The sequence below is a fragment of the Hipposideros armiger genome, unplaced genomic scaffold (genome assembly GCF_001890085.2).
Source record: "Hipposideros armiger isolate ML-2016 unplaced genomic scaffold, ASM189008v1 scaffold_274, whole genome shotgun sequence".
NCBI classification, from domain to species: Eukaryota; Metazoa; Chordata; class Mammalia; order Chiroptera; family Hipposideridae; genus Hipposideros; species Hipposideros armiger.
The window spans coordinates 658,350-672,458 of NW_017731624.1; the positions used below are offsets into that span (position 1 = coordinate 658,350).

The following is a 14,109-nucleotide window of genomic DNA, read 5'->3' on the forward strand; positions in this document are numbered from 1 at the left end:
GGTTGAGCTGTTGTTCAGCATCTTAGCTGTGGAGGGCAGTGTCACTGGCCCTCATATGTGGGATACGAACCGGGGCTCTCTGGCATCCCAAGCCAGCTCTTAACCATCGCGCCACTCGGCCGGCCCTTGAACATATTTAAATTCTGGTCAGAAGATGTAGATAGAAAAAGGAAGGAATAGAAGGATGACTAAAGGAGAAGGAGGAAGGAGGTAAATCACAACCACAAAGGGCATGATATATCTTAATGAGCAGAAGAGACACTTCTTTTGAGAATGGAGGAAAGAGAAAGGGGGTGATGTGCATATATAGACAAATTTGTTAAGGATGGGGACCAGAAATTTATGGAGACCCTTGATGGTCTTTACTTTCTCAATCAAGTGAAGGCAAGGTTGCTTAGTGAAAATGATGGTCAGAGGAAAGTTCTAGAAGAGCTATTGGGGGAACAAAAAAGGCAGAGCAAATGCAGGTGTGTGGTTTTGAATTTCACAAAGACGTTCCTCCAAAGCACTGCCAGATCTGCAGCTAGCCCTGAGTTCTGCAAAGCCCAGGAGAAAGGGTGACCTTGTCATTTGCACCAACGTTTTGTGTGTGATGGTTGTGGCCTGGCACTGAGCTGCTGATTAGGGCCAGTAGTGGTTAGTTATCGCTTCCACACTGTGCACTTTTAAATCTACAATGACCACCTTTAAATCTACCAGGCTTCTGGCTTTTCTACACCCCTGGGGCTATGTCAGATGAGCCTTCCAAGCCCACCTTGGACCTGTCAGTTCAATTCTGCCCCAAATCCAGCTTGACTGATTTTGTCCACAGAATGGAGAGCTGTCGGCCTGACCTAGACCAATAAATTAGTTCTGTGAAGAGGCTCATTCACAGGACAACAACTTGGCTGTTCCCCTTCCCCAATTCCCCAACACTGTTCCCCTCCCCCGATTCCCCAATAAAATCTTTTAAAAAAAGACGCTCATTCATGTTCTCCCCAGGGTTGCAGTCCAGCCACCACTGTGATCCAGGAATGGTGACCAGCATGAGTCCAACAGCAAGGCCAGATGGCATTCTGGGTGATCTAACTGCTCAGAGAGAGGCTTTGGTTTTCTGCTACCAGATTTAGTACCGTCTGTGTTTTCACAACACGTTTCCTTTGAGTGATTCAAAGTGCTTGAGGAGTCTGTTTTGTTTATATATTGCATGTCCACAAAGAACCTTTGCACACATGTTTCTCTCTTGTTTGGTCATCATCCTGACTATCATGTGAAACTGGCAAAACAGGACATGGTCTCTCCATTTAACAGATGAGGAGACTGAGTCCTTGGGAGGTTAAGTGACTTGTCTGATCTGAGGTCAAATAGCTAGTAGGTGGTAATCCCGGAACTTTAACCCAGTTTTTCTGACTCCGGTCTAGTGCTCCTTCAAATATACCATGTGGCTTCCTAAATGGACATGAAAGCTCCTCCAAATCAAATGACCTGAACCTGAGAATGTCCTCATTTTTTTTTCACTATAACAAGATTCAAATATTTAATTTTTTTCAAAACGTAACTATTTAATGAAAATAAATTATATTTAGATGATCGTCAATATTTGTGCATCTTTATAGAACTACGCTTTCAAAAGACATTTTGTAGAAGACCAATTTCACAATTAAAACATGTATTAAACACCTGAAACTAATTTTAAAAATGTAAAAAAAAATGTATTAAAAATGAGGGAACATTAAAGAACAATAAATTAGTCAGAAATATATCTCATAATGCTGAGATTTATGCTGGTCTTTATCAAATTAACTATATTTGTATTCAAACTAACATGGTTTTCAACTAAAGACAATTATTTCTTGCCATTTCAGCAATTTCCTGAATCCAAAACAAAATCTGTGTTTTTATTTCTTGAAAACATCATTTGTTGACCGTCTTTTCACTGCCATGGAATAGTTTGCCTTCTCAATCTAGTAGATTTTATTAGGAGTTTCCATTTTCTGTGCACTTTCTCCAACAAGTTCTCCAAGGAAAATGCCTGTAAGTTTATATTCTCCTGAGGACTTTAGGTAACGCAGAGCTGATTAACCTGCCTTAATTCTATGTACAGTATTAAGACCTTTACAGGTAAATCTCAACCAAAAAAAGAAACATGAGATGCAAGATGGGATGCCCGTGACATCAAAAGAGGAAGATTCATATCTCCTGGTGCTCCATGTATAAGAATTATTCCATACATTAAGCTTTTGTTAGGTACCAAACAGCCTCTAGTAACTTACTCCTAAAGGTATTTTTAACTAAACCTCTGCATGACTCATTTTCACTGCTGAATGACAAACTAAAGTGCATTACATCTGAGAAGCAAAGGATATGAGATGTGATCAAACAGTACGGTGAACATTTAAATTAAAAAAAATTATTACAGTAAAAGACACATTGGCATTAATCCCCCTCAAAATGTTCCCCCTTGCTTTGAACACACTTATTCTATCGTTCTTGCCACTTTCTGAATCAGTTCTGGAAACCCTCTTTCATGAATGTCTCTAGTTGCACTGTTGTGTCTGCCTTGATGTCCTGAATCAATTCAAAACGTTTACCTTTCATGGTCATTTTGACTTTGGGGAAGAGCCAGAAGTCTCATGGTACCAGATCCCATCAATAAGGTGGATGAGGACATCCCATAATGTTTTCATTTGACAGAAATTGCTGTATTTTATTTGACAGAAATTGCTGTATACCAGAAGTGATGTGTAACACGGAGCATTGTCATGATGGAGGATGATCTACAGCACACTTTAACACACACCTTCTCTCAACCGTAGCTCACAACCGACGGACTGCACTGAACAAGTTGAAACTTGTCACACACTGTTACTAAGATTCGATGGGCCGCTTTCTGTATTGAAGATCCCTGCCTTTCCGTTGGATGGTACTGAGCAACAGCATTCCTTGCAGTTTTTTTTTTTTTTATCACAATGGAAAGTCTCTGTGTCACACATCGCTTCTGGTACAGCAATATCTGTCAAATAAAAACATCACAGGGTGTCCTCATCCACCTTATTCACTGGATCTGGCACCATGTGACTTTTGGCTCTTGCCCAAAGTCAAAATGACCATGAAAGGTAAATAATTTGAATCGATTCAGTACATTAAGGCAGCCACGACAGTGCAACTAAAGACACTCACGAAAGAGGACTTACAGAACTGCTTCAGAGAGTGGAAAAAACGAATGGAGAAGTGGAGATGAGTGCGTTCGAAGCGAGGGGAAGTATTTTGAGGGGGATTAATGGTAATGTGTCTTTTACTGTAATAATTTATTTATTTATTTAAACGCTCACCATACTCATATTGTTTGATCACACCTCATATCTCCTGGGGGAAGGGAAAGTGGCTGGGAGCATCTAACCATCCTCACTCCTTTCAGAGAGCTAACTACCACTGAGAAAATCTTCCTTTTTACTGAAATTCTTTTTTTTCTCCTGGAAAGCATCTCTCTTGCTGCTAGTTGGCCTAATTTCCTCAGGCTCAGGTCTCAGTGGGAAAGAGGAAGCCCTTGGGACAAGAAAACAAGAAATTCCTTCCCCGCAGCTCAACTCTGGGTCACCATCTGCTCCTCTGACCCCGTGACCCTTGATTCCCTGGAGAGCTTAGAATGGGTCAGACCAGCCACAGGCGATGGGGTAGGAACGAGGAGCTTTTGCTTGTTTTGCAAGGAGCATCTGTGACAAGGGATCCTCTCGGATATTTTTTGCATGAACTCAACACCTACTATGGATGAGAACCTTTTTTACTTGATTCACATAATCCTTTTCTCCTTGAGGTGAATATGGTAGCAACCTTTCTGTTCTGCCCTCATTCCTGCCTTGAGGTGGGGATCTGGCTGAATAGCAGGGCTGAGGAGCAGGGTTTGGCCTTACGGTCAAAAGGACACTGTCTTTTCCTTGGAACAGGTGTTGGCATCTGGCAACATGCCAAACCACATTCAAGGCTTTCAGCCTCCCTGCAACCCACTGGTCAGCTCAATTGTGGGGAGCAAAAGCAGAAATTGAAAGTTGCTGATTTTGTGTACAACCTCCCCAACCTCCTACTTCTTCCAAACACACACACACTATTTGCTCTCTGGCTCAAAAGGCCAAGAGAGGGAGGCTCTGGTTTCTGGAGCAGGTTAGTGGGGGTCTAAAGGGACACCTGAGATTGGCTGTAGGCCTGAACGCCTGGTACATGACAATCCTGGTTAACAGGTGGCTGGGCCTGTGGCAGGGAGTAGGGGAGTCAGCACACAAGCCTCAGCCAGAGCCTGCAGTGCCGTTGCCATAGCGACCAGTCCCTACAGCTACTAAGAAAACCCAGGCCTGGTTCTACACAGGCCAGGAGGAAGGCAGCAGCAGAGCTGTACCCTGGCTCCCATCCTGTTTCACTCCCATCTTTGTCCTTGTCTCAGTCAGCTCGGGCTGCCATAACAAGTCACCGTAGTCTGGTGGCTTAGATGACAGAAATTGATTTCCTCACAGTTCTTGGAAGACCAAGATCAAGGTGCTGGCCAATTTAGTTCTGGGTAAGAGCCATTTCCCTGGCTTGTAGAAGGCCACGTTCCTGCTGTGTCCTCACATGGCCTTTCCTTGGTGCACACACTTGGGACGAGAGAGACAGAAATTCAACATATGAATTTGCGGGGAGGGACATGAACCTTCAGTCCATAAATAGTCCTTGACTACCCTAGTCCTTCCAGGCTTGGGAGAGAAATGTGGGTGGGAGAGACTTGTCTTCTATCACACAAACTTTACAATTACTCAGACGCTATTGAGAACACTTCACTGAAGGTTAAAAATGCCAGCTTTAAACATAAAAACTTAATGGTAGTCATTTATTCTAAATGCATGGCAAAGCCCTTAATATGTATCTGGGTGAAAGAGAAAGTGTCCCATCTTTAGGCCATGCATACTTCCTACGGAAAGACACTTTAGCACAGGATATAAAGAGAAAAAGGGGAAATTGTCCCCTTGGTCAAATTAATTGAACCTAGCTGATTTTACCTCGACTCCCTTTCTTCTAAGAGTCTAGGCAGTGAGGGGCAGCTTAAATGAGCCACAGTAAAAAGCAGCTGGGCAGAAGACTTCAGGGTCAGTAGCAAACTTGTAGCCAAGGAGATTTGGTATTCTGAGTCTGGGGACCAGTGAGGCCTGCTACAATCCCATTTCTGCTTATGGCATTAGCAGTGGGGTTTATTACCCACTGGATGCTGCCCCTCCCTGGGCTCTGGGATCTCTACCTTCCCTGTCTTACCCCTGCTCTCTCAGAGCAGGATGGAAAGAAAACCAGGAGCCCACCGTGAATGTGAAGGGTGTCCCCTCCCCCAGCAGGTGTGCTGTCTAACTGGGCTGCCATGCTGAGCCCAGGTAAATAGAATGACCCATTTACTGTCAGCTGGGCTCACCCAGGTGCAATCCCCTCCCCCCGCAATGACTGATTCAGTCATTCCACCAGGATTCCTTAAACGTCTGTTATGCAGTAGCACCGGGGCTGGCATTAGCTGAATGCACAGAGCCTGTTCTCAAGGGTTCCTAGTCTAGAGAGGGAGACAAGTCCGGAAGCAATTTAATACAATGCAGAAATACACTCAGCAGGAACAAAGGGAAGAAAGGGGTAACCAACCTGAGCGAAGACTTCCAGGAGGCGGCCACCCCATGATAGGAATCTTCAGGGAGGGAAAGGCATTTCAGAAAGAGCAAAAGAAGAGCAGAAAATGATATTATGGTGTGCTACTGTGGTACATCTAAATGCAACCAAGTGACTTGTTGAGAGTGACTGAACTCTCCATCGAAAAACAAGAGCCGTGACTACTTTTCTACAATGTATGTTACATCTAAATACATAACCCCAAACTATAAAATGTTCCCCCAAATGCCCACCCTACTGGAAGCCTGTCCGGGAGAAATCATCCAAGCCGACCAAGTGCTCCCAGCTATCCCAGGGTCTTGTCTCCTTGTCCGCTCCTGCCTCCTTGGGGCTTGATTCACCCACGGTCTCTGTCCTGCTCACTCCATTCATCGCAGTCAGGCGAGGTTAGCCGGCTATTTGATCCCGGCTTGGCTTTCTAGACTGACCAGGCTGCCATATATCCTGTGCGATGGTGCCCCCTGCAGGCACACAAGGCAGGCGTCTGAGTCCACCAGCCACCCTGCTGTTCGTCAGCATGTCTCCTTTGTTGACAGATTCAGTGGCTTTGCCCTGGCCTGTGGCTAAGATATGACCAATGTCTCTGTTAATTACCTTCCAGAGTCACAGCTGCAAGGAAGCAAGTGTGTGGTTTCTCCAAGTAACTCAGGGGCTACAACAGGGAGTGACCAGGAGGCCCTGGGTACCCCATCCCAGAGCCAGCACTGTTGTCTTTCCTATTACTTATGGCTCCACGAAAAACTTCATTGGGAAATCACAGCTCTGCTGTGGAGCTGGAAGGATTTTAAAAGCTTCCCTGATGATAGCCAGAAGAGTAACCACTTCTGAGCTGAGGGGCTGCTTGGAAGGTTTACTTTTATCTCTATTCCTGTCCTTCTACCCCTTTCCTCTTCACTCTGCTGCACTCACCCCTGCTAACTCCTTATTATTTATAAACACTTTATTTTTTAGGAATACCAAGTAGCCTCATAGCCTTACTACAGTGGTTGAGGTTGAAAACTTTCTGCTCATCATTTCTGTGGAGCTGTTTAATACTAACTTACATGTGGTTTATATCAATGGTTCTCAAACTTGAGTGAGCATCAGAGTCGCCTGCAGGGCCTATAGAAACACTCAGATTCCTGGGCCCCACGCTTACAGTCTGACTCTTTAGGTCTGAGGTGGAGGATACAGAATTTTCATTTCTATCAAGTCTCCAGACCACACTTTGAGAACCAGGGGTTTATATGAATACAGTCTAAAATTTGCACAAATCATGCCTGAGGTATGAAAAATACAAATGAACACCAGGACTCAAGGAAAAGGTGACGCTGAGTAGCAGATGGAAACTTTGCTTGCCTGGAAGTAGGCCCCCATAAGTGATGTGGTGCGTGAAAAGAGGGGTTAATAGAGAGAGAGATGCTGGGGTAGGAGGTGAGGTTAAAGATTCCACATAATATATAGACAGTGCCTGCTCAATTCCTTTCACACTATAGGAACTCAAATTACGTTAGGGCCCATATCCTTGTTGAAAATTATGTTGACCTAAAGTGTTTTTTTAAAACATTGTCATGGATCAGGTGAGTGGCTCAGTTGGTTCAGAGTTAGCTTAAGAGTGCGAGCTCTGAGCAACAGGGCCGCAGGTTCGATTCCCACATGGGCCAGTGATGCTGCACCCGAGCTGAGCTGCTGCTGAGTTGCCAACAGGTGGCAGAATAGCTCAGCTGGTGAGAACACATGCTCCTAACAACAAGACTGCCTGTTTAATGGTGGGCTACACCCACTTGCAACTAAGACTGAACTTCGCACCTTAAGCTGAGCTGCCGCCCGGATGGCTCAGTGGATAGAGCATGCGCTCTTAACAACAAGGATGCCGGTTCAGCTCCCACATGGGATGGTGGCTATGCCCACCTGCAACTAAGATTGTAACTCAGCACCTTGAGCTTAGAGGCCACAAGCTGCAGATGGACAGCCAGGTGGCGACTGGCACTCTCCACAACTAAGATTGGAGAATAACAACTTGGCTGGTGCCCCTCCCCAATTCGCCAACACTATTCCCCTCTCCCAATCCCCCTCCCAAAAAAAAGTATTATAAAAATAAAAAAAACAACATTGTCATGCATGTTCATTCATTGCCTTGTTCTGTAAAATATTTGTGTCTGCTACTTTCAGAGCACAATGTGGGACACTGTGGATAGAATGACACAATTCTCTTCCCTGCCTTTGAGCTGTGCTTCCTGCGGTAGGTGAGCCAAGTGAATGAACACACACAATGTGGTGTGGCAGAGAAGGCAGCGGTGGTGGTGGTGGTACAAGTAATATCTTTCTCTACCAGGCTCTACCTATGTTCCAGACATAGGGGGAAGCACTTTCAATACCTTATTTACTCTCTAACAATACTAACGGACAAGGATTATTATCCTTATTTTATCGATGTAGGGCCCAACTTGTCCATGGTCCACAGCTCAACATTAAATAGCAAAGCATGATTCACACCCAGGTCTGTCTGACCATGAACTCCCAGCCCTTCACCACCGCTCTGTGCGGCACCAGATGTTTGCCATGAGCGTTGGACCTCAAATTTTGTCAGGGAAAAAATGTGTGGTTAGGTCAAGTCTCCCAGAGGTTGTACTTCTGTTCGAGCCATGACCCTGATGGGCAAGGTGGAGGAAAGCTCTCCAACAGAAGAGCAGTGTGTAGAGCTTGAGACTTAAGCCTGCTTAATGAAAACTGCCATTTTTAGAGAGTAAAAAGTATGTAGAAGTAGCTTGGCTGCCCAGACAGACTTTCCAGAGACACTGGGAGTCTACTTCAGGGCATGACGAGTGAGGCTCCTGAGAAAGTAGAGAGGAGCTGAAGTTGGCCAAAGGCCAGCTGTGCTCCCACGAAGAACACCCAGAGCATCCATCAAAACGAAGGCAGTCTTGGAAAAGTCTGGAATTCCGAGTCAGAGGAGCGGTAGTGGGGGCATCAGCCAAAGAAAATCATAATTTAAAAATACTCAGGAGAGAAAAGATGTTTCTAAAAGGTATATTCCACAGATGGAATTGCTGACGCACTTCCATATTTGTAAATGGAAATTCAATTACGATGGCTGCCTAACAAGCCACTCCAAATTAGTGACATAAAGCTACTATTTATTATGCTCACAGACTCTTTGGGTCAGGCACAGCAGGGACAGCTTGTCTTTGCTCCCTGATGGCCTCAGCTGAATGATTCAAAGGTCCAGGACTTAAAATCAGTTTACGGTTTGTTCTTGCAGATGTTGGGTAGTTGATGCGGGCTGAGGGCCTCATTTCCTCTGCACAGGAGTGTGTGACCTCTGCTGGGCTACTTTTGGGCTTCCTAAGGACTAGGTTCCAAGGGTGAACATCCTAAGAGACAGAGAACCAGGTAGAAAACATGTCACTTGGTATGATTTGGTCTTGGAAGTCACGCACTACCACCTCTGTTTTTCAAGCCAGCTACAAAAGCCAGCCCAGGCCCCAGCTTCCATGGTAAGATTCTGGAAAATATGTGGGACTTGGAAATATTTCTTTGATGAATTTTGGAAAACACAATCTGTCACAACAAACAAAAGAAGTAGACTTTACACTAAAATTAAGCTATAAACATACTTGAGTTTTCCCTGTGACTCGACCTAGCTGTGGGGTCATAAGCTGGTATCCTACAAACCATACATTCTGTATACATTTTGTATTTAGCTTGCATGAGACTCAAGAGTACAAATGATCTTGAAAATTCAGAAGTTCTAGCAATACAAGCTGAAATTTTTGCATGTCAATAATCTGAGCACCAGTATCAGCTGTTTCTTTTAAACCAAGTATGTCCTCTCCACTTTACCTGTTCACAACGAATCCTACCACTTGGATGTGTTCCATGCATTTCAGCCTATTTCATTATATGTCTGGTCCCCGCAGATGTGGAGTTTATGATCCTTGGCATAGAGGATCTGGCTACCCCAAGTCTAACCACCTAGGGTAACTAGCAGAAGAGATCAGACTTAAGGTCAAGCTACGAAAGCATGAAAATAGGTGAAACCATTCCATTTAATACACACTTGAATTGGCTCCCATGTCTGCTTGTGTTGGTCCTAAATTTGCCTCCCTGACACCTGGTAATAAAAACATTATTTGCTCTTAGCTCTAATTGTCTTTGATTTGAACAAAGATCTGAGGAGCATTTGGGGTCTTGAAGGGACAAACAGAGTTTACAAGACTTTCATGTTGCCAGAGCTGAAGGAACCTCAGTAGTGAGCCTAGAGTAAGGCTTCCTTATCCTGGGATCAGGGATTACGGAGTCTGTGAACCCCTGAAATTGTAATACATAATTGTATGTGTTATGCGGAGAAAGAGCACATATTTGTATACGTTTCTCAAAGAGTCCCTGAAGGGAATGCAGAGCTCAGGGCAGGCAAGCGGCTAGTATGGCAGGAACACAGGCCCAGAAGCCCGTGCAAACTTGCCTGAAGCTTCTCTGATCAAGGTCACCAGTAGCTTCCATGTTGCTAACCCAAGGTCAATTCTCAGCCCTCGTACCCTTCCCCCTGCTTTCCCTGTCAGTCGCTGGCAAATTGATTGTTTCTCACCCTTGAAACGCTTCCTTCATCTGGCTTCCACAACTTCAAATGCTCCTGGATTTGTCCTGCCTCATTGGCTGCTTCTTCTCAATCTCCTTTGCTGGGTCCGCATCTTCTCCCTGACTTCTAATCTTTGGAAGGTCGTGGGGCTCTTCTCCTCTTCTCGATAAACATTCACTTCCTTGGTGGTATTATCTAGTCCCATGGATTTAAATAACACCTATACCTGAATGTTCCCAAATTCCTCTCTATTTATGTCTAGTATATCTTTAACCTTAACGTGTTTTCAGAATGCTATATGCAGATATCCAACTGCCTACTCTGTATCTTTACATGGACGATTTAAAAGGGATCTCAAACTTCCCAAAACTGAACTCTTGCTCCCCCTGTTTTCCCCTTCCCCAACTAAGTCCTCCCCAAGGCTTCCATCCACAGTGCAGGAATGCAGAGCCCTCTCTTGCCTCATGTGGCACTGCACACTTCCCTGCATTTTTCCCACTTGTGACTCAGGACTGCCAAAATCAGATCAGAGAACCAGAGATCGCCTGGCCAGTCCACAGTTATTAAAGGTGGACAGGGAAAAAGAAAACACGAACTTTCCCGTGTCCACAAAATGGACCCCCAATGAGGGTAACTGACATGTGGCCAAGGTCCAGCCCATCTTACTGGAAATCTCAACCATGGCCATCTCCCAGAGGAGGCTTGAGGAACAGAAACACACGTGATGTGAGCCTGCAGGTTGCATTTATTTTAGGAGAAGCCTAGTGGGGGACGTGCATGAAGTGAAGGTTGTAAAGGCAGACTATGAACAAATCAAGAGTAACACAATGTGGAGCGGACAGATGGCTCAGCTGGTGAGAGTGCATGCTCTTAACAATAAGGTTGCTGGTTCGACTCTTGCATGGGATGGTGGGCTGCGCCCCACCGCAACTATATAGTTTGAAAACGGCAGCTGGGCTTGGAGCTGAGCTGCGCCCTCCACAACTAAGACTGAAGGACAATAACTTGACTTGGAGCTGACGGGTCCTGGAAAAAACACATTGTTCCCCAATAAAGGTTAAAAAAAAAAAAAGAGTAACGCAATGTGAAGGAGGTTCAGGCTGAGCTGGAGACAGGTGGCAGTTACCCTGAGGGATGGAGTCGAGGTCCTTCGTGGGACGCTGACACTTCATGCAATTATTATGTTAATGACCTGCAACAGAAGAAAGGAAAAAACCCTGATGTGTTCCCCCATGAACATATTTACATAGGTTTCTCAAAACATTCAGAAATGAGCAGTGTTTATAAATTGCTTAAAAGGAACAGATGACAGGCTGGAAACTATCATTGTTATTATTTCTGCCGTTTATATTCATAATATGATTTGAAGGGCAGCTGGTTCCCATAAAGCAACACCTCCCTGAAAGCACACGTAGCTTCCCCCAGGCCGGGGGATGGCAGAGGATAAATATGATGCCCAGCATGTTACCCTTTCCATCGGGCTCCTTTCTACACATCCCCGGGCCCGGTGGCTCTAGATTTTGGCATTTAGGAAATCAGGTGAAAGATTGATCTTTTCAGAATGTCTTTCCTGATGTCCAGCCGGAAGTGATTCCTCCCTCTTCTCTACTCTCTGAGCACTTTATCCAGCCTTCCACTAAAATTCTTATGATTTTCTATGCTTTATATAGTTACTTTTTGTGCCTGTACTTTCTCTCTTCTTGGCATTTAGCCTTGTGGAGGGCAAGAACGGTGTTTGATTCATCTTTGATTCTCTGGCATTTACCAAAGTGCTTCACACCCACAGATGCTCAAAAAGTGTTTAGCAAATGAAAGAATGAACGGGAAAAATTAAGGCAGAGGCTACATCTAACAGTGCTCATGGTAGAGATAACTACCATTTTGAGTGTTTACTATGTGTTAGGCTTTAAGCTAGCAACTTGATGTCTGATTCTAAAGCCAGCCAGAATAGATACCAGCCTGCGTGGAATGATATGAAGATTCCTTAAAGTCTTCTGCCAACCTGTTTGAAACGCCTAGCAGAAATATTCATATAAGATAAACTAAAAGGCAAAATTTCAAAAAATTCAAATGATGGGAAACACAACATATTAACATTAATAAATTAACTTTGACTAAGAACTTACTAATTTTTAAATTGTCTTAGTCCATTCAGGCTGCTATACCAAAATATCATAGACTGCATAGCTTTAAACACCAGAAAAAATTCGTTTCTCACAGCTCTAAAGGCTAAAAGTCCAAGATAAGGGTGGCAGCATGGTCGGGTGAGGGTCCCCTTCTGGGTTGCAGATTCTCCTTCATGACAGAAGGGAGCAAAAGAGCTCTTTAGGGTCTTTTTTATAAGGGCTCTAATCCTATCTGTGAGGGCTCTGCCCTCATGTCCTCACTGCCTCCCAAAGGCTCCACATCATTATACCATCACCTTGGGGGGTAAATTTCAATGTATGAATTTGGGGGACACACATTCAGGCCATAGCAATTGTTAATATTGTCTGAGAACTTATTATTTCCAAAGCGCTGTTTTAAGTGTTTTACATGTAGCATTTTTTACAACAACTCCACAAGATAGGTGTTATTATTGTCATAACTTTGTAAATGAGGAAACTAAGGCACAAAGTTCAGTACTTTGTCCCAGTTCCCATAGCTACTAGACAGTGGATTTAGGCTATGGACCCAGGCAGTCTGGCTTTAGAACCTGCACTCTTAACCACTCTCCTGTGACAGTCATTTTCTGGAGGGGGCATCAGGGTCCTAAGAAAATGGGACACAGAACCTTACGAGAACATATAGGCTAAGTGAAACAAGTCCAACAGAGAAAGACAAACACCATATGATTTCACTCACATGTTGAATCTAAANCCTAGTTTTTCTCCTCATTGACAGCTTTTTCTTTCCTTGGGGCTCCTTTGAAGTGAATGCTTCAAAAGGGTGACTCAACCCCCAGCGTTTATTTAATCCACCCTCTGCAAATAGGCCTCTGAGGCCAAGAGTTAGAGGAGGTGTGCTCATTGAGAAAATCTCAGGATGACATTAACACCCTTTCCTCTGAAAAAGCAAAAGATTGCTTAAGCCACCCTCCTCTTTCCTCCTTCCTCAGACTCTAGCACATACAGAGATGGCTGAGCTCCCAGGAAACTGCTTCCAATTAGTTTGGGGCCGTTAGGGGTCATTTCTCTGCCTGTTTTTCCAAAGGGAAGCAGTTTAAAAATATGGTGAGATGAAAAGTCACCCGGAAGAGAAAACCGGGCAGATGCCTCTCAGGAGTGTGAGCACGACTGATTTCTTCCTCTTTCCCCTCTTTAAGTGCCTCTGAGAACTAGGCCAGGAGAGAACAGAACACTTTTTTAAAAATGAAAATGAAAAATATTCTGTATAAACTTCTGTATAAAAAGTTTCCAAGGGCTACACTTATGTTGAGGCCTCTATGGGAGTGTGATTTAGAGAAAGGTGTGAGTCCTACATCCCAACACTATCACCACAATAAAATGGCTCCTAGCATTTACTGAAAGATGGCTCCAAGGCTGGTCCTGTGTCTTCCATGTTCTGCCAACCTTGGCCTAGAGAAGAGAGGGCTGGGGCCAATATCCCAGCCCTCTGATGCTCCAGCTGTCCTCTTCTCTCTTTCATTTGCTCCACCCTCTCCCCTCAGGAGTGGTTCAGTCCAATTAATTCTGCTTCTAAGGCCTCTCAAAGGCAGGACAAGCCTCACCCCGCTCCCAATGGGGCATCCAGTGTCCAGCAGGAAACTGGCCCAGCAGGGGCTGCTCCAGCAGGACTCCCAGGCCTCTGCTCTCTGAATCCCAGCTTTTCCACCTGTGCCTGAGTGGGTACCTGCCCTTGACTATGCCTGGGCCTGGGCCTGCATGGCGTGCAGAAGACAGGCCTTGTGATGTGCCCAGCAT

At 44.7% G+C, this 14,109-nt stretch overlaps 1 pseudogene; it reads right to left on the reverse strand.

Moving 5' to 3' along the window:
• Window positions 1-1,943: 1,943 nt before the first annotated feature.
• LOC109390531 (testis-expressed sequence 30 protein pseudogene) lies at window positions 1,944-2,291 on the reverse strand (annotated as a pseudogene).
• Window positions 2,292-14,109: the final 11,818 nt, after the last annotated feature.